The sequence below is a fragment of the Anomalospiza imberbis genome, chromosome 29 (genome assembly GCF_031753505.1).
Source record: "Anomalospiza imberbis isolate Cuckoo-Finch-1a 21T00152 chromosome 29, ASM3175350v1, whole genome shotgun sequence".
NCBI classification, from domain to species: Eukaryota; Metazoa; Chordata; class Aves; order Passeriformes; family Viduidae; genus Anomalospiza; species Anomalospiza imberbis.
The window spans coordinates 3,052,262-3,075,903 of record NC_089709.1 but is presented as its reverse complement, the minus strand read 5'-3'; the positions used below and the strand labels follow the sequence as shown (position 1 = coordinate 3,075,903).

The following is a 23,642-nucleotide window of genomic DNA, read 5'->3' as shown; positions in this document are numbered from 1 at the left end:
AGGCCTCACTCAGGGCTGTTGTCCAGGCCTTGGCACTTCAGGGACGTGGTTTAGTGCTGGGCTCAACACTGCTGGGTGACCGGCTGGACTGGATGAGCTCAGAGGTCTTTTCCAACAGAAAGGATTCTGTGATTACAGTATTATATCTGCTGCATTCAGCTAGGTCTATTTTAGTAGGATTACTTTGCTCAAAAAATACCATCTGGGTCAGCTCCTGTGGCCGAAGGCTTCAGCTCCTTCAGCTCCTCGTGCTCAGCTGCTCATCCTGGATGAGACGACTTGGAGAGAACAACACAGTCCATCCAATTCCTTCTGGGACACAGAGAGGGGAGGCTGTGGAAACAGGAGCAGTGTTTGGTGTCACCCCCTCTCTGCCCTTCACACCTTTCAGCATTTTGAGTCAGCCAAGAGCTTTCTCCAAGAGTGCAATGGAGCAGCTGTTCCTGCTGCCGGGTCTGGCTCTCTCCAGTCTCTGACCTTGCCTGCTTTTGTCCCTCTTGCTGTGCCCTCTGCTCCCCCAGGGCTCGGTGGCTGCTGCCCAGGACTGTGGGACTGGCACAGATCCAGGGGTCGAGACCCTCCTTTCTCTGCCCTTGGAGCTGCCTGGGCACAGCAGCCTTCTCCATCTGGAAGCTCCCCATGGACAGGGAGTCCCCAGCTCTGTTCCTTGCACAAGCTCCAGGAGCCCAGGGCTGCCATCTCAAGTCCCTGCTGGCCCTGGGGGCTCCCAGGTGCCTCAGGCTGCTGTGACACCGCTGCACACGGGAGGCAAGAGTGGCAGGGGCTGTGCTGAAAGTCAGCTCCATGTGCTGCTGCTGCTGGGGTGTCATTTGTCCAGCCCTGGCCCAGAGTCAGGGATCAGATCCAGACCCTGCTGCTGCTCCCTCGGGATCAGCCCCAGTTTGGGTGTTGCTGTCAGGGCCAGCAGGAGCGGTGGCTGCAGCAGTGGGTGCTGACAGTGCCCCAAGCCCCGGGGCCGGAGGGGTCCCTGGGCTGGGGCTGGGAGGGAGCTGCCCCTTGTTCTGCCTCTGCCCCAAGCAAAGCTGGGCTGGGCACAAATGGAGCAGCACAGCCAGCAGGGAGCCTGCGAGTCTCTTCCAGCCCTGTCTGCTCAGAGTTTGAGCTTTGGGACCTCAGGTAGACAAAGGCAGCTGCTCCTGGTCCCTCTGTGTGCCCCCATGTTCAGCAGTGCTGCTCCATCAGTCTGTGCCCAACAACGGGGAAAAGCCTCAGCCCTGCAGGGCCAGGAGCTGCCAGGCTCGGCCAGCAGGAAGGGAGCTGCTCCACACGAGAACCAAGAGCAAAGGACTTTTTTTTTATAGGACATGTTTTCTATTAAAAAAAAAATAAAATAAAAACTAACTAGATAAATTGTAAAATATAAAAATAAAACCCATGTGTTAGTGAAAAACCTCTGTAACTTTGTATTAAGAGGTAAATGATCTTTTTAAAAAGGGAACTCAGTTATTTACATTGTAAATGTGCAGATGGCATGGATCCATCTTACTGACCTTAGCAGCCTTTTTTAAAGTTTTTGGAGTTTGTTTCCAACATTGTTATTTTAAATTGTGGTCGAAGCAATAGGAAATTGATGGGTGCCCTTCTGGCTCCAGGCAGGACTGGGAATCTAAACTCTGTCATACCCCAAATCCTTTAGAAGATGACCTTCCTTCTCACTCTGGGAATGAGCTGCACATTCCCTTTGAAATTGTCAGGGGTTTCTTAGAGATGGAAGAAACACTTACAGCTTTTTGCTCTGGTTTGGAAGTGCAGAAGGGCAATTCTCCATCCATCAGCTCCAGACTGTACTGCCTCAGGAACACAGCTCAATTGACAAGTTTGGCCCACTTGTGGCACTTCTAGAGGAGGAAGAAAGTGCAACTGCACAATTCCAGCCAAAAAGAAATGAAGAATGGGACAGTGGAGATCCAGGCATTCCTGTGGAGATTCAGGCGTTCAGCTGGGACTGTGGAGAGTTTGGGTCCTTGCCAATTGGATGTGTCCCCAGCTGCAATCTCCTGGCCTGCAGGAGAGTCTCACTCATCTGCCAAAGCAGAAAGCAGAGGCGCTGTGCTCAGAACAGGCTCGTCTGATGCAAATCTGTCAGAGCAATGTGAGGGCAGAGCCAGCCCAGCTGTGCCCAGGGGAGAGCCCAGAGCAGCCTCAGCACCCGCAGAGCCCGGCTGCAAGGAGAGAAACCAGAAAGCGCCCGTCAGCTGAAGGCTCCTGTCCCCTTGTCCCAGCCGCCCGTGGTGCCCAGGCCATGCTAGCTGTGCCCAGAGCTGTGCCCAGAGCTGCCCATCCCTGCTGCCTTTGGGAGCAGAGCAGGAGGGCAGGACATGTGCCCAGCCTGCAGCCAGCCACGGCACATCCAGCCCTCAGCAGCTGCCCAGAGCAGGAGGCTCTTTGTGCTTGTTGTCATCTCCCCAAAGCTCTCATCCCACCATGCCAAGCAGACGGGGACCCACTTCACACCATCCCCCACTGGAAGAAAAGCTGGTCCCAAACGATGTCCTCAGCCTTCTCCAAGGGCACGGCCCATCCACACCGCAGCTGGTCCCAAGCACTTCCTGATCCAGACTGGACATTACATAGAACACTTCCTCTAGAAAAACAAACAACAAATTATTGAAAAGAGATTAGAGACAAAGGGAAACAAGAAAAAAACTTTTATCTCTGTCAGCAGCTTGAGGAAGGCCCAACCCCTGCATGCCAGGGAAAAACCCACCCATGGGTGAGGGAAGCCCACACTTCCTCTCTTCCCCCCTTGCACTGCCCCCCAAAATAACGGTGATCCCAAAGCAAACAGGGGCAATGGAGCAGCCCAAGCCCTTCCTTGCCTGCAAAGCAAAGCAGCCCCTGCACAGGTTCTGGAGTCCCACCTCTGCTTCCTCCATGGGGGTTTGTTTGTGTCAGGCTGGCTGCCCCAGCCCCAGCCCTGGCCATGCTGGGTAGTGGGGGCTGTTGGCAGTGCCAGGAACCAACTTCCATTTTGTATCCACCCCATCCCATCTCCCCAGCCCTGCCAAAAAGCAGCTGGGCAGCTGACTGAAGTTGTATCTGCCCCAGCAGAGGGGGAACCTTTTGATCCCAGCCAGTCTGGGCAGTGTCCAAATCTGGGAGCATTTCCCTGGGTGTGGACTCATCTGCAAATTCCCTGTGGAGCCTGGCTTTGGAGAAGGTGCCAGAATCAAACTCCATCATCTCCAGCTGCCAGCGGCCAGGAAGAGGTTGTCATCCTTGATGTCGTCTTCACTGTCTCCAGTAGCAGCAGCCCCACCTGGTACAGCTTCTTCAGGGGCTCCTTCTCCTTCCCTGGGGGTGAGCCCAGGCTGTCAGGGTTCTGCCCAGGGCCCCAGCTGTCAGGGAACCAGGACAAGCAAAACCAGCTTGGATGGCGGCCACCAGTGCTGGGCAGACCAGCTCAGCTCCAGCACAAGGGCTGCGTGTTCCCATCCAACGACCCCAGTATATTGATACAGGCAGGAAAAAAAGTCTGGGTTTCTTTGCTTCTGATTGCCAGGGCATGTGTGCAGCTGAAACTTACCAGGGCCCTGGATCAAAGTTGCATGTGGCTCTCTCCCTTTTTCTATGGCAGGTGAATATTCTGTATCCAAGGATCACAGAACACGTCTTCTAATGAAGGTCTGTCCAAGGAGTGCATGGATAAACACCACCTGATAAGATCTTGACACTCTGGGCAGAGAAACCAGAAACCACCTGTCAGCAAGAGAAGGCTACTTTTCCCCACTATTCCCATGCCCAGGCCATGCTGGATGTGCTCAGAGCTGGGCCTAAACTTCCCCACCAATTCCCGTTTTGGAGGAGAGCAGGAGAGCCTCCTCAGCAGCTGCCAGAGCGGGATGCTCACGAGCTGCTGCTGTCTCCCAGCACTGGTATTGCTCCCATCGCCAGAGATGAGGATCCACCTTGAGAGAGACATTGTGGCAGCGAGAGCTGGCCCTAGCTGATGTTCCAGCTCCTGCTGAAAGGGTGCTCCCCGCAGACCATCTGGTGCATCAGGATGTCCAGGGTCCAGATCGTTGCTGCCTCTCCATGGTACCAGCCCACGTGGGTCCACTCTGGGGGGCTGTATGACTCTGTTCCTATGGAATACAGATGGGGTTCATCAGGGGGATGCTGCTGCTCCCAGAGCCTGGCCCCAGTATCCCTGGGCGTGTGGGGGCTGCACCAGTGGCACACAGGGAGACTGCTGCCCTCTCGCCAGCACCTGGGACTTGTGTACAGACTCAGGGCTGGAAAAGAAGCCACTGGTCTTGGAAGAGGCCAGCGGAAGCCCTGGCAAGGCCTGACCATGACATGCAAAGGAAAAACCCACTCAGTGCTGAGGAAAAAAACATGTCTTTAGCTTCCCTGCCTGCATTACCCCAAAAATATTATGAAGACAAGGCAAACAAGGCGAGTGGAGCAGCCCAAGCCCTTCCTCTCACCTGCACACCAAACCGGCTGGTGCACTGGTTCTGCCCCCTTCCTCTGCTACCCTCACCCACAGGTGTTTTTGTCGGGGTGGCTGCTGCTGCTTCAGTCCCAGCCCCAGCCCTGGGCAGAGTGGTGGCCAAAGGCTGCCAGCAGGGCTGGAAGATGTCTCCCCACCCACCCCTACTCAAAAGAAACTCAGATGAATACTCAGTACCCTGACTGGCAGCAAAAGGGAGAATCCCTGCTGCCACACCCAGTTTGGGCTGTGAGGTGTTGGGCCAGGAGATGGTGGGACTGGGAGCACACCCCTGCATGGGCTCACCTGCAAAGAGAGTGTAGGCTGTGTCTTGCAGGTAGGTGCCAAAGCCAAAGTCAATCAATTTTGCCTGGCCAGTGGCCAGTTCAACCAGGATGTTCTGTGGTTTGATGTCCCTATGCAGGACCCCATAGCTGGTGCAGTGCTACATGGCCTCCAGCACCTGGCGGAACAGATCCCGCTCCACCTCCTCAGACAGGAACCCCCTGCCCAAATGAAATGCAGGAGGTCCTGAGACCGCTCCAGGCGCTCCAGCACCATCACAATGATGCTGGGGAGCTCAAGCCAATCCAGCAGCTGGATGACACCAGGGAAACCAGTGGACACCTTGTCCAGCAGCACAGTCTCCAGTAGTGTGCTGGTGCCGTTGGGCTGCAGGAGGACCACAATGCCATCAGTGAAAATGATGTTGTGCCAGGGCTGGGGAACCCCTCACCCAGCCCAGGATGCTCTGCGCCCTCCGCTGGCCCTATGCCCGATCCCCCTTGAGGTGAACTAGGGGCTTCCACCCTGCCCGGGCCTCGGTTCATCCCTGCCTGGCACGCCCCGGCTGCTCCCACTCACTCACCAGCTCGCCCCAGTGCCAGACGCGGTGCCATGGCACCCTTTTGGTGGCCACCTGCAAGCCAAAGGCAGCAGCAGGCTGAGCCTGCCACCCGCCCTGCTGAGCCCCATTCTCCTCCTCCTCCTCTGCCCTCCTCCTCCTCCTCCTCCTGCGCCCACCGCTGGCCCCACTGCTCACTGGGGCACCGTCCGAGAGCCATGTGGCCACGAAGACGCTGCCGAAGCCGCCGCATCCCAGCAGAGAACCCACTCACTAGCGGTCCTGTAGGGCCTCCTGCGCTTTCCCTGCTGGCGGGACACGGCTGTCAGTGCACTGCCTGGGGCCAGCAATGGCCCTCGAGTGCCCCTCAACTGCCTCGGGCCTTCAGTCTTTGGAACGGGACATGGGAGGCTTGGGGCTGATGGCCACACTGACAAGGGCAGAGCTTGGGCCAGGGAAGCCGCAGCGGAGGCAGCAGGAGTGGCCGTGCCGCGTGTGTCCTCCGTGGGCCCTGGGAGGCACCAGGGTCGAGACTGGATCCTGCGTTGGGGCCAGGGCTGGGCTCAGGCCAAGTGGAGCCAAAGGGCAGCGATGCCACCCCAGGAACTGATGCCTGTAATGAACAAAGTTCCCAGTGTTCCTGGGGGCGTGGGCAGGGCCTTCCTAGTTCCCATGGTAACACTGGACCGGCTGCTGGCTCTAGCCGAGTACCAATATTGAAATGTTAATTAGCTAATTGCTCTGTTTGTTTTCTCTAAACTACCTGGAGATAACCTGCCTCCTGCCAACATTCTGGGACTACAATGCAAATAAAAACCCTTTGGACCATGGGAGCATTTTTTAGGGGATAAAGGCACACATAAATATAGAACTAAACACAATAGAGGGGGCTAGACAAATGCCCTAGCTGAGGAAGAGGGGAAACACATCCCCTGGTCAACTTTTGCCTATCACCATCACCTACAAAAGACTAGACTAGAGTAGGCTGTGGGAAACAAAGACGAAGAGACGGAATTTCTTGGTGGTGCCACAAGGAAAGGAGAAGGGACAGCTGCTGCTCTGGACTCTGCACACCTCCTTCCCTTTCGGCTACCTGGGAAAGCTACAACAGCGGGGGCGAGCTCCGTGTCGGGCCCCCTGCCCAGCTGAACTTTTTAATAAAGAGCTGAACATTGATAAAGGCATTAGCCCTGTTCATTTCAATGCCTGCCCAGCAGCGCCACCGCCAACACGGCCAGACCTAGGCGGAGGTGAGACCATGGCGGGACAGCCAGGGGCCGGGAAGGGGCAGCCCAGCCTGGGACCGGGGCTGGGCCAGTGGCATGGCCCAGCCCATCAGGGGGAGAAGGAGGCAGGGAGAGGAGTGGGACACCAGGAAAAGGATACCAAGAGAAGGGTGTCCAACAATGGGAGAGAAAGACAAAGAGAGATAGAGAAAGAGTGTTGTAGAGTCTCTGCTTTTGCTGCCGCCGCTGCTGCTGCTGCTGCCGCCACTGCTGCTGCTGTCACTGCTGCTGCCACAGACGCTGCTGCCGCTGCAACTGAAGCACCAGGGCTGTTTGTCTGCATGTCCGTTCCCCGCTTGCCCCACAAGCCCCACGGCCAAGCCCCACATGCCCCGGGACATCTCCTTAGTCTGTCCAAACACGGGAACTGTGTTGAGCCCAGATCCAGAGTCCTGACTCCTCCACACTGGCAGAGGAATCCCCTCGGTCGCTGCTGTGCATTGTCCTTGCTGAGGACCAAACACTATTGGGGCACATTCCCTTGGTGTAGGATTCGTACTTGACCCAAGCACTGCACTTATGTCTCCAGCATTGCTTTCCAGTAAAAACAGGGGAAGGAAAACTGTGTGTAGCTCATGGTATTTTAGAGTGTCTGTAACTTGCTTAGTCACCCATCATAGAGGTGAGATCCATTTGGAATTCATGGCATGGAGAAGTAGTGCAACATGGAAAAGGGGAGCATAGAAATAAATAGAGGAAAACATTTGGATTTTTTTCTTTCATTTTCATTTCACTTCTGGAAAGCTGTTTCACTTTTCCAGAAATCTTCTCCTGTCTGCTCTTCTCAAGAACCTCTCATGGAGAGGAAGGTTGAGCTTCTGTCACAAGATCTGCTACCTACTGCAGCTTCTCTTGGCTTTCCACACTGCACTGTGTGTGCAGCACGACTTTTGCAGCAAAGCAGGACAAATGTTCGGAGAACTTTACATGTCCTTCCTTTTCCTGGGGGGCTGGGGAGTTGTGCCACTGGTGAAGTTTTCATTGTGACTGTTTATCCTGGTTTAGGGCAAATTTTGGGAGGAAACCACCAAAAGGAGTCAGACTAGAAAGCAAGTTCAAGCGGCCCCTCTCCCTACTAGTTCAGGAAAGGACTTCCCTCGAGAAAAGTGAAAAAAAAAACCAGTTTATTTATCAAGTAAAGTATTCACAGGCATAAAAAATGAATCATAATAAATAAAACCTCTCACAGTTCTGTAGAGGTGGCAAATTCAGAAAGTCCTTTTTGTGGGTTGTAGTTGGCTCATTCGGTCTCTTATCAGTCCCTCTTGCACTGGAATGCAGTCCCAGACCTCGGTGGCTCACAGGTGTGAGTTGCCGGTGTTTTTCTGGGTTTTCAGTCCAGAACAGGTTTAAACATTTCCAAGAAAAAGGAAAGCCACAGTCCGAGGAACTTCTCCGCCTAAGCTAGCTAAAAAACAAATTGCTAGACCTGGGCTGTGAAGGCACTGGGAAATTTCCAAATCTGGGCACTGGCGGTCCCAGCAAACACCAGATCTGGATGGTACTGGAGCCAGAACCCAGAAATTTCCAAATTTTGGCTTTCTGTGCCAGCACATCACTGGACTTGGGCTGTGCCAGCACTAGGAAGTTTTCAGATCTGGGCGCTGGCGGTGCCAGCAAACACCAGATCTGGGCCATGTCGTTGCCAGCAACAGAAATCTGCCAGATTTGGGCTCTGCCAGCACCGGGAAATTTCCAAATCTGGGTACTGGCAAGACTAACACAAGATGTGGGTGGGGCCAGACCCATTACCAAGAAGTTGCCGGGTTTTGGATTTTTCTGCCAGCAAATTGCTGTACTTGGGCTGTGCCAGAATAGGAACATTTTCAGATCTGGGCACTGGCAGTGCCAGCAAATACCACATTTCAGGATCCAAGTGCCAGGAAGGACTGGATTGGTACCCCTTCCTCTTTTCCTTCCTTCCTTCCTGGGATCCTGCTGCCAGCAAACACCAGATTGGGCGGTGCTGGCAACGGGAAATTGCCAGGTTTTAGCTTTCTTTGCCACACTGTCAGTGTCAGCAAACACGAGATCAGGTTGGTGTAGGCATCAGGTATATGCCTGGTTTTGCCAGCAAATTGCTGGACTTAGGCTGCACCAGAACAGGGAAATTTCCGGGCATGTGCTGCATGAATCTTTCAGATCATAATGAGTCCATACACAAAAGCATCCAAATTCTCAGAGAGGGAGTCAAGAAACTGCAAGTAGAAGATGATGAAGACTGGCTCAAAGGACTCTTCAAAGAATGGAACTTATCTGGTTGGGCTTTATCTTCGGTCAAATGGGTTTACTGAGTTTTGTAGCTGTTGTTGTGTTTGTGTTGTTACCCTGTTTTGTAAGTTGTCTGTTAAGAGCTTTTCAGAAATCATTACAGAATTTTTTTCTGAAGAGAGGGGAAGATGTGGAAACACGTTTGGCTGGAATGAGTGGTGGTTTGGCATCAATAGCATACACAAGAGGCATCAACCAGAGACTATGGGAAACAGGATACTTAGTCAGGTCATGACAAGAAGACTGGGGTGATGGGAGTCAATATGTTAATAGAACTATCCTATATTTGGTCAGGACCTTCCCTTCCCTTCCCTTCCCTTCCCTTCCCTTCCCTTCCCTTCCTCCGTCAACTTTGATGTTAATTTGTAAACTGTGAAGTAGTTACAGTAAATGACTCTTCCCTACATATCATTTTGAAGCATAGAAATGGATCAATAACAAATTTGTGTGAAGAAAGAGTGTTTAAAAGTGATTTTAAAGTAAGAATTCGAGTCAGATATTGAAAATTCAAAAATACAACATTGAAATGATGGAATGGATGGTTTGAAGGGATTTTCTTTGTCTTTCTCTGATACAAATGATGATCTCAATTTTTACACCTTCTAAAAATACATCTTGAAAGTTACTACTTTAGATAACAAAAATATTTCCAAAATAAGGAAATGGATTGATGCAGATGAAAATACAATATTCTAAATATTCATCATATAGTACAAAGAATTGCCCTTACACAGTAAGATTTATGGACATTTCTAGTCTCACACAAACACAGAAGAATTTTTCAACTGACTAGAAAATATTTTTTTTAAAAAAGAGAAGGATCAGAAAATTCTATGCATCCTCACTTACTAGATGGCAGTTACTAAAGACTGGATCTGTTTGGTGGGTGAGTATACTTCCCATTCACACACACAGTTACACCTCTTCCCCCTGCAAACAGATGTGTGATTTTGGCTCTGAAAGAAGGGACTATCTTTTTTCTGTTCAACAGGCTTTGGTTTTCAAAGTCAAGGGGTATTCTTCCTGGATCTATTACCTGGATTTATTACCTAAAAGATAATATGAGTCATTCAATATGTGGTAAAAACTGTCCTAACTACATCTTCATGTGAACCCTTTAGTCCAGCTTAGGTTGCTTGCATGCAATTTTTTTCCCCAAGAATTATGGCAACGAAGGAATAATTACATCAATGACAGATCATGTTTTGCAGGAAGACATCTATGGCATGTTTAGCACACACCTATGACATGCCTTTTTTATGAAGGGATTTTTCCAAGAAATTTCTCTACACTTAATTGTTCCAATTCTTTAACTCTGGATTCGTTCAAGTATTCAAAAACTCTCATTAAAACCAACACCTTGCTTTCCAAATATCAGCTACCACAGCTCTATTTGGGTTGTCTGGATAATAGCAATCAGTAGAGGGCAATTGTAGGTATCACCTTGAAAATAGATCTCCTTTTATCACAGTCTATATTTTTACAACTATCATTCTTCTAGAAACAGAGTTCAATTGAAGATCCTAAGAATTGTTTCTAGACTGCTAATAAGATATAAAAGCTACTCTGGAAATTTACCCAAGCTCATTTGCTTTCCAAGAGGAATGTGAGAAGTGGAATGTAGGCAACAAGGTGGTGAGAAACCCATTCCAAACCTACCAACTGAATACCTTACGGTGACTTGATTTGATCAGCTGAGAAAATTCTGAAGTGTTCTTAGTAAAAACATGGCTTGATCCAACAGATTTCAACTGAAGAAAGAACTTGATTGGTTGCTCCTTTCTTGAATTTCTGGAGGTTGAGATTGGAAACAGAATCACTACAAATATAGTCAAGTCAATAGCTATTGATTCCTCAGACCCATCAAAATATCCAAGAGAGGCTTTGTTTGTAAGAGGTATGTAATAAAGAGGCACTGAATTAAATGACAGACACATACTTTTGAATGCACAAGTCCTAATTTTACCCTCTGGAAAAGCAGGACATCAATCAGAACAGAAATTCTAGGAGCAAGAAATGAAATAGCAAGGTGGTTTTAATTCAAAGGTAATCATGCAACCATGTCATGTCTATTTTTTCAAGATCCTATTGCAGTGCTTCTGCCAAGTAGAAATACTATCAGAAAAGCTGAAAGTGCACTTTCATTGCACTAAGTCAAACTGCAGCAATTTTCACAGGAAGCACTTCAATAAGCGGCAGTGTATCAAAGCTCCTATCTAGCCTTCTGGATTAGTACTTGCAAGGTTCTTAAATGGAGGAACCATAGTATCATTTCAAGTCATTTGGTGGGAAAAAATATGTTGAGCATCTATGCTGCCTTGTCCATCATTTCTAGCTTGCAAAAGAAGAAAATAGCCATTCTTAGAAATCTGCAACTACAGCACATGCAACATCTCTGCAAAGCGCGCACTAGAAATTCAGGTAGAAATGACAATTTCTTCAAAGGCTGATAACTGAAGAGAAGACAGCAGAGGCTGGGCTGCTGCATGTCCCTACAATTCTTTGTCCTCATCTGGCAGAAATCGATTGAGCGGGAAGCTCATTTTAAACTTCATTTCAATAGTGACTGAGACACCTATTGAAATGACCTTCTGCAGATCTTTCCATTCCTTCTAAATCATTCTTTTTGAATATGGAGAACTTCTGCTACAGACTGCAGAGGCACTAAGTAGTGACTCAAGGAACTTGCCTAGCAATTGCTTCAAGGTAAGGAAGTGGTTTTCCCACTATCCTTCTTCCCTTCTCCTTTGCAAAATCGAAAAGGTTTTCATCAGAAACAGGCAAGTCGTCTATCACAACATCCACTAGATCTTATGAATGATCGAGAAGAAAGATTGTTCTCCATAATGTCCTTCTTTTACCCTTTCAAAGCTTGACTTTCAAGGGGGAAATGGGGTTGCTTTCATCTTGGCTATTTAGACTCAATGGAAATCTCCTTTGCAAAAGGAAATGCTTAGGAATTGATAGGGAGGCTTGCTTCTTCAGCCAGGTGTTTGCAAAGTGATTGTCAAAATATAGCAGTGAAATTTGGAGCGTAGGAAAAGTCTATGAAACAAACTAAACTAATGAAAAGAAACGGACCTGATTTGTACAATCATCTACAGACCCATATATATACGCATCAATAAAAATGAGTATTTTATTCCTGTAACCAAACCATCTTAAGTTGCTTCAAACCATAGAAATAATGACAAATCTTCTTTTCAATTAGAACTCATAGAAGAAAGCGCTGCTGCTTACTTAGAAGAAAAAATCATATTAGCAACAATATTCAGGCCAAAAGATTTTCAGAAGCAATATGGTTTCAAATAGACTTGGATACTTTCTACGCCTTAAACCGTCAAGAGCTACCTTTACATTGTGGAAGAGAAGTGAAAAAGTGGCAACCGAAGAAACTGTTTCTTTGGTAGTTTGTTTGTGAGCTGGAGCTTTTTAGGTTTTGGTTTTTTGGGGTTTGTGGTTTTGGGTTTTTTTCCTTGATTTGCTATTGTTTCTAACACAAGATCTCTTTCTTACTTCTAAAGTTAATTAACCCTATCAGGAGATAGGTTTTGATGTGGGAAGTACATAAAATGTACAGCAGTTTTTATAGAAGTCCATGCCTAGAATGCAACATGAAACAACTCTTCAGCTGTAGCCAACTAATTGTACACCTTTGTTTCTAGATACTTGGGACTAACTATTTCTTTCCAGCAGAATTCTTTCTGTTGCTTTGTCAGTGTGGAATTTTTTGTCCTAAATATTTTGACTTTTCTGACAAAGACTGGAAACCAAAATCTGTAACAATCAATATCAGAGCAACAAATTAATTCACCAGGAAAAACAACAACTAGATGGTATATGAGGAGATGCCTTTTTTTTTTTTTTTTTTTTTCCTTCCAAGTCTAGATTCTAATAGTGGGGTAAGTGCCCTTCAAGCAAGATGGCAGAAATAAACATAGGAGCATGTTGCTCTTAAAAGTCTGATGAGAAGCTCTGTTTGATAAATTAGGAGTGTGTTCTGGGATTCTGGAAAGAATAGAAAATTGTCTTTGCTCGATGGTGGGAAAAATAGTGGAGAAGTATAATGGAATACTCTTGGATTTAGTGCATTTTTCTTCTAGAAACAACACCAGAAATGCTTTCTAATATTAAATGACAGAGCAGCCAATTGAACCATTTCTGAAAATTTGTTCCAGTGTTCCAAAAAAAAAAGCCTATGCAAATATTAGCAAAAAAAGCCAAAATTATCCAAGAAGTATTAAATTATAGATGGTAAAGGCTAATAAAAATGTAAAAATTGCTGATAGGAAGCTAATAGGTGGCTAAACATGTTTTCACAGGGTACATGTCTCTAAAGAAATACTCTAACCAAAAGCCATGAATTCTTTATATCATCATTTTATCCTCTTTCATATTTTAAATGAGAATGAAAAACATCATTAAGGACTCTAGATGTACATCTCAGATTCATCTTACATATCAAGCAAATTTTTTTTCACTGCTTTGCTTGATGTTCTGCTGACTGCATTGCGCATTTATTGGCTTGCTTTTTTGCTTCTTTCTGCTTTCAATACTGAGCAGTTGATGCCATCAACAATGAGTATGATTTCTCTCACCTAAGCAAATGCATTTCATTGTTAGGATCCATTTCTATTAAATGGACAGAAAAGGAATTTATTTACTCCACCTAACATGGATTATTTTGGTAAAGGTCACCTGGAGAAAACTTTTTTCCACTGGCATTCAACTCAAGGATTGGAATAATTGAGAAGACTGGGAGGCACTGGAGCATGGAGTGCCCTTCAGCCTCTGGGGCTATATACTACAGAATCAAATTATCAACTCTCTCAACTTCCTTGACTGTACTGAGCACAATTCTGACTAGAATCTCTTTCACACATAGATACCCCCTTGAAAGACACATGGGAAGATGAATCTCACCTCCTGTTCTGTGCAGGTATGTGTCTTTCTATTGACATTTAGGACAGCTAGATGAATTTCAGATGTCTAAAATTAGGTGAGACAAAGCCCACTCTCAAGGCCTAGAAACCCCTCCCTAGAAGCTGCAAAACACACAATGCTGCACTTCTGTTACATTTGCCAAAACAATGACTATAGCATTAAATGTGTGCAAACTACCTGCACAGAGATCTTCTACAAGATATTCACAAGATATTCTTCACATAGGAAGATTTGAAGGCACATCTTTTATCTCTTCAGGGAATAAAAGCCCCAAAATAGATAAGTTTTCTGAATATAGCAATCTTGCTGTCACAATTATTTAACTGCACATGACTTCATTCAAAAGCATCACATTCAGAGAAACATTGGTAAAGCCAGATAGGAAAGAAAATAAGAAATTGCTTACTCCGAGTCTGCGAAGGAACCCAGAGAAAGATCGAAAACAGTAAGAAAATAAAAAGGAGCAGAGACAAGGAGAGATATCCTGCAAGTTTCCTGCGAGGCTTATGCATTATTTAATCAGTGACAAACTCACAGGACCCTGCACAATAGGGGCAAGACAGGGATAAGTGTGCTGCAAGGGCACAGTTTGTTCCTTGTGAAATGGAGTGGAAAAGCTTTTCACTAAGATCTAGATGACTAGAGAAGCAGAAGCGCGGCTCCAGAGCTATCCAGAGGGAAGTGCCGGTTCCCGGCGTCTTTTAGCAGAAGCGGCGCTCCGGAGCGCTCCGCTGCCACTCTACTGAGCTGTGCGCGAACTAGCCGCTTCTTCGCCTCCGAGAGGCAGAGATCGCGGTTGCTTGGAAGAGGCGAAGAACGAAGCCTCAAAGAAGCGGGCTTGTGTGCGAAGCCTTCCGACTGCCGGAGGACAGTGGCTGCCGCTCTCCTGCCTGTTGAATTCACTCTCGGCAAGCGAATGGAAAGCGTTCCAGGACAACTTGCCTGGGTTTTTACTTAGTCCTGATGCGTCCCACCTTGGCAATTCTTGCTCGTCCCCAGAGGCTCCGAGATGCAGAGAACACAGTGGCAGCTGCTGAAAAGAAGGGCAGCGGTGAGTTTATCAAGAAACAAGAGCATAGGCACCGGTATGGAAAGGCCTGGGAGGTTGATTACATCACACAAACCCGCCAAGATAAGTGCTATGTACTCACCATGGTGGATGCAACAACCAGATGGCTGGAGTTGAACCCAGTGCCTCACACCACTGCCCAGCACACCATCCTGGGCCTGGAAAAACAAGTCCTGTGGTGACATGGAACCCCAGAACTAACTGAGTCAGATCATGGAACTCATTTCAGGAATAGCTTAGTTACCACCTGGGCATAAGAGCACAGCATTGAGTGGGTGTATCACATCCCCTACCATGCACCAGCTGCTGGGAAGGTTGAACAGTGTCATGGACTGTTGAAAATTACTCTAGGAGCTCATGTGGGGGGACCTTCAAGCACTGGGATCAGCATTTAGCAAAGGCTATGTGGCCAGTCAACACCAGAGTCCCTTCACACTGTAGATGGAGATAAAGTCCCTGTGGTACAGCTTGAGAGGCCTGTAAAGGGAAAACAGTTTGGATTAACCATGCCTCAGGAAATGGGAAACCCACTTGTTGGATTGTTTTTGCTCAAGGACCAGGTTGCACCTGGTTGGTGACACAAAAGGCGGAGAAACACGATGTATGCGTCAAGGGGGTCTTATCTTCGCGTGAGCTGCCCGTGACACTGCACCCTGTAGCTGTATCTGGATGTGTGTGTATATATATATACCTATATATATTTGTAAATATATATAGAATTTGAATAATGCATGTATGTATATAGTTGAAAAGTCTAAAGTTCGATGTTGGTATGGGAAAAAAATTCAGGGTGGGTAATGTTATGGGATGGGCATTCTCAGGGAATTTTTTCCCACTGTCATCATGAAGGTGCTGGGAGGGGAAGGGAGAGGGGGTGACTCCTAGATGGACAGCCATTCATCAAGTCACATGGAAAGAGTGGCTGATAGCCCTGGTATTCCACAGAACTACTTGGAGGGGAGGGGAATAAAGGGTTTTAGCAGCTTTGCCCTAGGGGCTCTCTCCCGCTCTGGAACTGGGATTTGTCTGAGGTGCCACCAGTCATCTTGCCCTGGGCTTTCTGTGCCATAGCTCAGCACTGCAGGCAAGTTCTGCCTGCCCCTGCTGCTTGTGTCCACTGCTGGCCAGAGGATCCCAGCCACCTCCATTGACTCAAACCTGGGCAACTTCCAGTGCTGAGACCAGACACTGCCTGCATGGGTTTGCAGGGCAAGCACCCCTTTCTTTCCCTCCTGTGCTGGCAGCAGCCCAGATCACCCTGGGAAGTTCAGAGTCGCACTGGACTTCCCTGCCCTCTGCAAGTGAGTCCCTGCAGCTTCTGCCCCACTGGAAGCTGCCAGTGCCCATTGCCAACTGTGGTCATAACTGCACCCAAGGGGAACAAATAGCACTGAGCAGGTTGAAAGATTCTGTTCTTGTGTTATTGTTTGTTCTGCTCTGTTCTATTTATTTTCTAGTAAAGAACAGTTATTCCTTGTTGGAGTTGTTGCTGAGAATTTTAGACTTTCTGTCCCCATTGAGGATTTTGAATGATTAGTTATTGGATTAAAAGTGAAAATAATTTAGGTGTCATTTCTTAATTGGATAGTTTAGCCTTAAAAGATCTTGTATAGAAAGACAGCCATTTTGTAACTTGTTAGTAGAATGCTGTAGAACTTGTGACTTGTAATATAGATAAGAAATAATAAACACCTAAGCCTGAACACAAAATATCATCTTGAGAGCTTCAATCCCAACCTTTACAGAGGTAGAAAAAAGATGCTGAGAAACAGCAATTCCTTTTTCCACATTTTTGCCTGAAAGTCCCATAATTTCAAAGGTATTACTTAGAGGGAGGGGTCTTCTTTTGATTCCAGGAGGATTCCTGTCCTCCTTGGAAGACATTTGTCTTTTAAACCAAGACACCCTGAGACACTGAGTTTTAAAGCTTTCATTTCTCTGGAAAAGAGCCACCCTCCATGGACAGGAATCAGGGGCCAAAAGTGGGATTCCCTCCCCTAAAATTATGAATGTCTGCAGATTGCTCCTAGACAAAAGCTGCTAGGACTGACAGCTCAGGCTTGCCCTAGACTTCCCGGGGCCATCTCTCAGCCATCCGCTAGACACTGGAATGGAAGTATTCCTTCCTGTGGCAAAGCACCCTCGTTAGAGGCCAGGTGCCCGGGGCAGAAATTTGGATTCCACCTCCTAAAATTGCAAATACCGAGGAATGCTCCCAGATGAAAACTGCCAGGACCAACAGATCTGGTTGGCCTTGGACTTCCGGGACAAGAAAGTGTTGGGGTGGCACAGCTGGACGCCCCCATTCCCCAGAGCACCCTCACCCCACCCCCAGCTCCAGCCCTTCCTAGTACCCCCCGGTGCCCAAAGCCCTGTACCCAGCGCTCCCCAAGCAGCATCTGATCCCCAGAGCTGCTCTGGAGCCTCTGCCAGTCTCAGCCCTGGGACAGATGGGTGGCACAGCTGGAGCAGGCAGCACCAGGAGGGTGGACCTGGAACAGAGGGACCAAGATAGACCTGGGTGCCAGGGAGGAGGTGACGGCACAGTGGCAGACCAGGGACCCTGGGAAGGAACTCGGACAGAGGGAGCAGAATCCTCAGCTCGGAACCCCACTGCAGGTCACAGCTGCCATTGCACTGTGAGCACCAGGCTGTCACATTGTGATGGAACTGACAGACGGTTGGAATGTGTCTGAACCAACTGTGACAGCATGTGCAAAGCCACTCTCGCAATGTGGTGGGACCAACCGTTGCGATGGCAAGGCCAACAACAGCTCCCAGGGCTCAAAGGGCATCCTGGAATGGGACGGGAAGGAATGGGGCTGCTGAGAGATAAAGGAAAATTCAGGGGATGACAGAGTTGGAATTACTGCAGCTAAAGGGAGCGACAGGCTGGGAGAGGAACAGCCCTGCAGAGAGGAAGGAGGAACATGAAAGCTCTGGAGATTCCCCTGCAGCCCATGGGGGTCCCCAGGGAGCAGAGACACCCCTGCAGCCCTGCAGGAGTCCCTGGCCAAGCAGGGGATGCCCAAAGGGGGCTGTGAGCCCATGGGAAGCCCATGCTGGAGCAGTTCCCAAGACGGGAAGGTGTTTTTAAGCTGTGTTTCACTTCTCATTTTTCAGATTTTCATGGAAAATAAATGGAATTAATTTCCCCAAGTCAAGTCCCTTTTGCCCCAGATGGTGCTCAGGGACTGATCCCTCCCTTTCCTTCTCCCAGCTCAGGAGCCTTTTGTTCTCTTCCCTGTGCAGGTGAGGAGGGGAGGGATGGAGCAGCTTTGGGGACACCTGGAATCCAGACAGGGTCACTTACTACATCCCCACCACAGCCGCGGGGCAGAGCCATTGCTTGATATTTCCACACTATTTCCTCTTGTCTGGCAGCCAAAGCCAGAACCCAAACATTCTTTCCATAAGGTTCCAGAGGTCTACAGGTTTGAGACAGGATGGAGGAGGATGGCCCAGGTCAGGCTGCCGAGCAGAGTGCTGTTGTCTTTGCAGTAGTTCTGGGGCTCACTCAGTCCCTTGCCAATAAAGACAAAATGATCAATTGCTGCATTTCCGGACTGGTTCCCTCACAGCTGCCCCTGCACGGGGGGGTTTCCAGCCAGCCCTCCTCTGAAAACCATCAAAGTCCCTCACAGAGCCACTGCTTGGGCTCCCTGTGGGTTTTGTGCTTCTTGCAGGGCTGAGCAAACCACAGGCAGGCCATTGCCCCCCACAGAATTCTCACCTCTGCAGCAGCTCTAAAGCTGCCAGAATCAAAGCCAAGGGGGCAGGGGGGACCCTCAGGTCCTGGCTGCCACCTGGGGCTGGCCAGAGCAGGGCCACCCCTGTGAAGTGGGGCTGGGCCATGGATGGGGCCCAGCCTTGGATGGCCACTGGCTTCAAGGAGCAGGAGTTTGGGAGCTCCTTCACACACAGGACTCCATTCCCAAGCTGCTCTTGCTGGCTCAGATCCTGCAGGGGACTGATTTGCAGGAAAAAAAAAAAAAAAAAAACAAAACAAAAAAAAAACCTAACTCCACAACCTGTAAAAGTTGTAAAGCCGGTATGCTCATTACAGTGCTGGACGCATGTGGGTATCATCCCCCCTTCGAAGGAACAGGGCACCCTTGAGAATTCCCGATCCTTTTATTCCCCATTACTAGTACATATGCAGAGTTTCACAATAGGTTTATGCATATTCATTTTATTGGTTTTGCATTACAACTTGCAATTAGTCCTTGTAAAGGGAACAGTCCCTGTACAGAAAACTCTCTGGCCAGTTTGTCCAACTCTTGCAGACTCAGCTTTGGTTGGTTTTTTTCTTCATTTCAAGGTTCAAGAGGCCTTTCTTATCGCTTCAGCTTGGAAATTCACATTCTTTCTCGATGGCTGAGGCAGTTTTTATGAGCTCAGCAGAGCTATCAGACTAAACAGCATATTCTACCTATGCTAGCAAGCTACTAATAATTCAAAGTGGCACATTTCACCTAAATCCAAATGGATTTCTACCCTGTTAAATTTCCACTCTGTTTCAGGAGGAGCAAGAATGGAGAAGTCTGGACACCCCCCGGAGCTTTCATCCTCCAGGACAGCATCCCCTTGGCAGCATGTGTCCCCCCTGGGACAGGATTCCCCCAGGACAGTCCCCCCTGGATGTGCCCCCCCAGGACAGAACCCGTTCCCCCATGTGACACTCAGCACAAAAGTCCTCTTCCTTCTGCTGCAGAGAGAGAAAGTGGAAGTGTTGGGGGGCACAACTGGACACCCCCATCCCTCACAGCCTCCCCAGCCCTCCCTGCAGACCCTCCACCCCTGCTTCTCCCACCCTGGGGTTCCCCCAACCTGTTCCCTGCTCAGGAGCTCCCCAGGATCATGAAGGCACAAATTGGGGGGATTGTGAAATGGAGGAATAAAATTATGGAAATGGAAATGAAGAGAGGGAAAAGTCACTGTGGGTTGGGGGGATACAGACCCAGAGAGCCTTGGATTCTGTCTGGGGTGACCCCCAGGCCACTGACACCTCAGGGGGGCTGTGCTAGGCCCAGGGTCACCCCAAAATCTGAGGCAACCAGGGAAGAAGCCACAAGCCATGTTGTCACCCAGCCAGCCACTGCCCATCCCTGGACCCCATTCCCCTGGGAACCCAACCATTGGACCCCAATTCTTTATGTCCCACATCCCTGGGACCCCCATCCCACTATTCACATTCCCCAGGATCTCCATGGCCCAAGACCCCCATTCCCAAGGAACCCTCTCCCATTCATTCCATTGTTTGAAATCCCCCTTCCCCCAGGACTTTGGTTCTCCCAGGGCCCTCCATGCCCACAGGACCCCCATGCACCCTGCACCCCATTCTTGACACACACATTCCATGACCCCAAATCCCTGGAGCCCACGTTCCCCCGGGACTCCCATCCCTCAGTCCCCCAGCCCTGGGGACCCCTATTCCCATTGCACCCACATCCCTCATGACTCCCCCTCAGGACCCCCATTCCCCATGGTCCCCATCCCTGGGACCTCCCCCCATTCCCCTGGACACCCATCCCTGGCTCCCCAAACCCACCGAGCCCCCACTCCTAGGAACCCCATGTCTCACCATGTCCCAGCCAGCCTTGTCTCCATCCTGTCCCCACCCTGCCCACAGACTGTCTCCAGCTTGTGGCCACCCTGCCCCTATCAAGGGCCACCTACACATGATATGACCTCACTTCCTTCCCCTTCATCCGAAGTGCTGCCAGCCAGGGGAGCAGTGGCCACAGCAGCCAGTGACAGCCAGTCCACATGGCTGGGGACACCGGGATGGCCGGGAAGGTGGCGCTGCTCCTGTGGGGTGAGTGCCCTGGGCATGGCCCTGACATCCCAGGGATGGGCCCTGGTGAGGCAGAGACAGATGAGGAGGGGGCACAGAGGAGCTGCGGGGTCCCCTGAGGTCTCCAAGGCCAGCAGAGCCACAGCATGGAGGTGACTGGAGTTGTGGGGTGGCCATGGGGACAGGATGGGGGGTCCAGGACTGTAGAGACAGGAATGAGAGGAAACGTATCCTGGGGCTGGGGCAGCTGTGGGGACAGAGGCAGGTACACAGACACACAGGGACAGGGACAAGGGGACAAGAACCATGTGGATGGGCCATGGGGACAGAGGCCATGGGGCTGGTGGGGGTGATCTGTGCCAGCATGGGGTCCCCATCAAGACATTTGTGCCACAACAGCGTCCCCACGGAGATATTTTGGGAACAGCCTCCACACCCTGCCCCCATGTGCCTCTGTCCCCACGGTGCCACCCCCACCCAGCCCTCTCCCTTCACCAGCCCAGACCCTCAGTGTCACTGGTGAGACCTCGTGGGATGCCATGTCCCCACCCCGATGTCCCCAGCCCCTCGCTGGCCCTGGCAGGCTGGTGTCCCCTGTCACCCACAGGCACCCAGAGCACCCAGCTCCTCGTGGAGCCCCCCTGGAGGCCAGCGGTGCTGTGGGACCGGGTGACACTGACCTGCCAGGGCTCAGGGAGTGTGGGTGCCACCACCTGGTACAAGGACATGCAGCACTGGAGCTCAGAGGAAAGCAACCGTGTCACTGTCACCACGAGAGGCATCTACACGTGTGACAGAGCCGGCAGTGGGGTCAGCCCCCCTGTGAGTGTCTCAGAGGGTGAGGGGGTGTTGGGTGTCCCCCACCTGGCACCTGCAGGGACCCTGAGGGCTCTGGATGGGCTCCGCTCCATGGGTCATCCCCTGGTGTGACCAGAGCCTGTCCCTTGCACATGGGGACATCCCAGAGCATCCCAGAGCATCCCAGAGTGGGGCGACCTCTGTGTTGGAATTGGGGATCCCTGGTGCACTGGGTGTGACCCAATATGGGGGTCTCAGTGACATCAGCACCCTCCAGACCTGTGATGTCATGGCACCCCTCTGCAACCCAGGCTGGTTGCTGCTGCAGGTGCCAGTGTGGGCACTGCTGGAGGGGGACATGGTGACACTCTGCTGCCAGGGCTGGTGGAACAGCACGGTCACTTTGGTGTCCTTCTACCGCGAGGACAAGGAACTGGGGGTGTTCCCCAATGGGACAGAGCTGTCCCTCTCCCCTGCTCAGCTGCACCACTGAGGTTGCTACTGCTGCAGTTTCAAAGACAGAAAAGTAACAAGACACACTGTGTTCCTGCAGCAACAGCTCTCTTTTTTTGAGATCTTACCTCCTTAATACCTAAGAAGCCCATGAGGTTAGTCCTCACTGGCTGAGCCAGTTACCTCCTGGTCAACCAGCCAATAGAAGCCTGAGTCCCCAATGGCCTGGGCCTGGTCTTACGGGTCAAATTATATAACTAAGATAATTATGTAATTGATCACATATTTCTGCTGTAAATTTGTAATTATATATACTTTGAGGCCTACAGGCCAGCTGTAGGCCACCACAGTTCCCCCTTTTTGTTTTCAAATACAAAAGCAGTGTATGTCACCCTCTGCAGGGCCCTTGCAGACAAGATGACAGACACGGCTTTGTGTAAAAACCTCAACCTAGGCCTTCAATAAGGCCTTCAGCTCAATTCAACAGGCCTAGGCCCCTTTTTAGTTGGTGATGTATCCTATACGTTCTTGAATTTGTAACATTCACTCTAGGAAGTTGTCAGGTGGGACCACTAGCAATACAAGTTATCAATGTGGCATGCTGCAGGCTTATAGCTAAACAGTTACAAACTTACAAATTAACTCTAAAATTAGTATACAACTCAACAGTTACAAATTTACAACTGAACTCTAAAAATAAGAAACAGTTCAGTCTAAAAACAGGAAACATTTCAATTCTCAGAACTGTGAGAAAAACAGCCAACAAGAAAAACAATCTGTCTCAGAATCTCCAAAGCAAGTCCTCACATTCAAATGTATACCAAACCTTGATGTCCCTGAATAGATAAAATGAACAGATAAAATTTTTAAATAGATTTGTCATTTCAAGAAATTCCAGTCCCCTGTGTGGCACATGTGCAAGTTGTTCAAGTCACTGTTCCTCCACATCTGCTGGAGGATCATCATGAGAACATTGTCTCTGGTCCTGAGCACAACATAGAGCAGGACATACACACCTGGCAGGTATCTACTGTGTTCCGGTGTCTGTAGAAACACACGCATATCCACATCCCCATGTAATGAGGTCCCATGGACCTTCCCACTTGTTTGTCATAATGTTCTTTATCATTACCTTAGGTTTGGGTGAATGGACAACACCAGATGATTGTAGTGACAGGAAATGATTTAAAATTACTGGGTTTTGAGATTGCTCCGGTACTGTTAAATGATTTAATGTGTAAACAGCCTTGGCCACTTTGCCATGTGGGGTTTCTCCACACATTTGCCCTTTCTGTTTTTCTTACATATGTTTTAAAGTACCATGTGCCCTTTCTACAATGGCCTGTCCAGTTGCTTATCAGGGAATACCATTTTGGTGGGCCACACCCCAGAGGTGTAAAAATTGTTTAGTTTTTTTCTGATGTGTATGCAGATCCATTATCTGGTTTTATGTTACGAGGGATACCCAAAGCAGCAAAGGCTAATCAACAATGTGCAAAGGCATCCTAACCTTTCTCTCCTGAATATACTGATGCCCATATGGCAGAAGAAAAAGTATCAATTGATACATGCACATATTTTAATTTTCCAAATTCTTGAATGTGTGTGACATCAATTTGCCATATTTGTAGCGCTTTTAATCCTCAGGGATTAACCCCCATCTGTAATGGAGCAGTGTGACCCTGGCAATCAGCACATGTGTTTACTATGTTACAAGTCTCTGT

General features: G+C 49.3%; 3 long non-coding RNA genes across 4 annotated transcripts in view; all 3 read right to left on the bottom strand.

Moving 5' to 3' along the window:
* The window catches only part of LOC137463574 (uncharacterized), a 78,680-nt gene that overhangs the window by 28,678 nt on the left and 26,360 nt on the right, over positions 1–23,642 (bottom strand). The gene's annotated exons all lie outside the window — the stretch shown is intronic.
* On the bottom strand, positions 479–2,157 carry LOC137463588 (uncharacterized). The gene is made up of 2 exons (XR_010993951.1): positions 1,746–2,157; positions 479–1,332 (listed from the first exon to the last, which is right to left on the bottom strand). It is a non-coding gene; the product is annotated as an uncharacterized lncRNA (long non-coding RNA).
* Positions 3,051–4,370, bottom strand: LOC137463571 (uncharacterized). 2 transcript variants are annotated; one of them, XR_010993942.1, is made up of 3 exons: positions 3,930–4,369; positions 3,548–3,696; positions 3,051–3,315 (listed from the first exon to the last, which is right to left on the bottom strand). It is a non-coding gene; the product is annotated as an uncharacterized lncRNA (long non-coding RNA). The 2 variants fall into 2 exon arrangements; XR_010993943.1 differs by lacking the exon at positions 3,051–3,315 and adding an exon at positions 3,339–3,359 and having other exon boundaries at positions 3,930–4,370.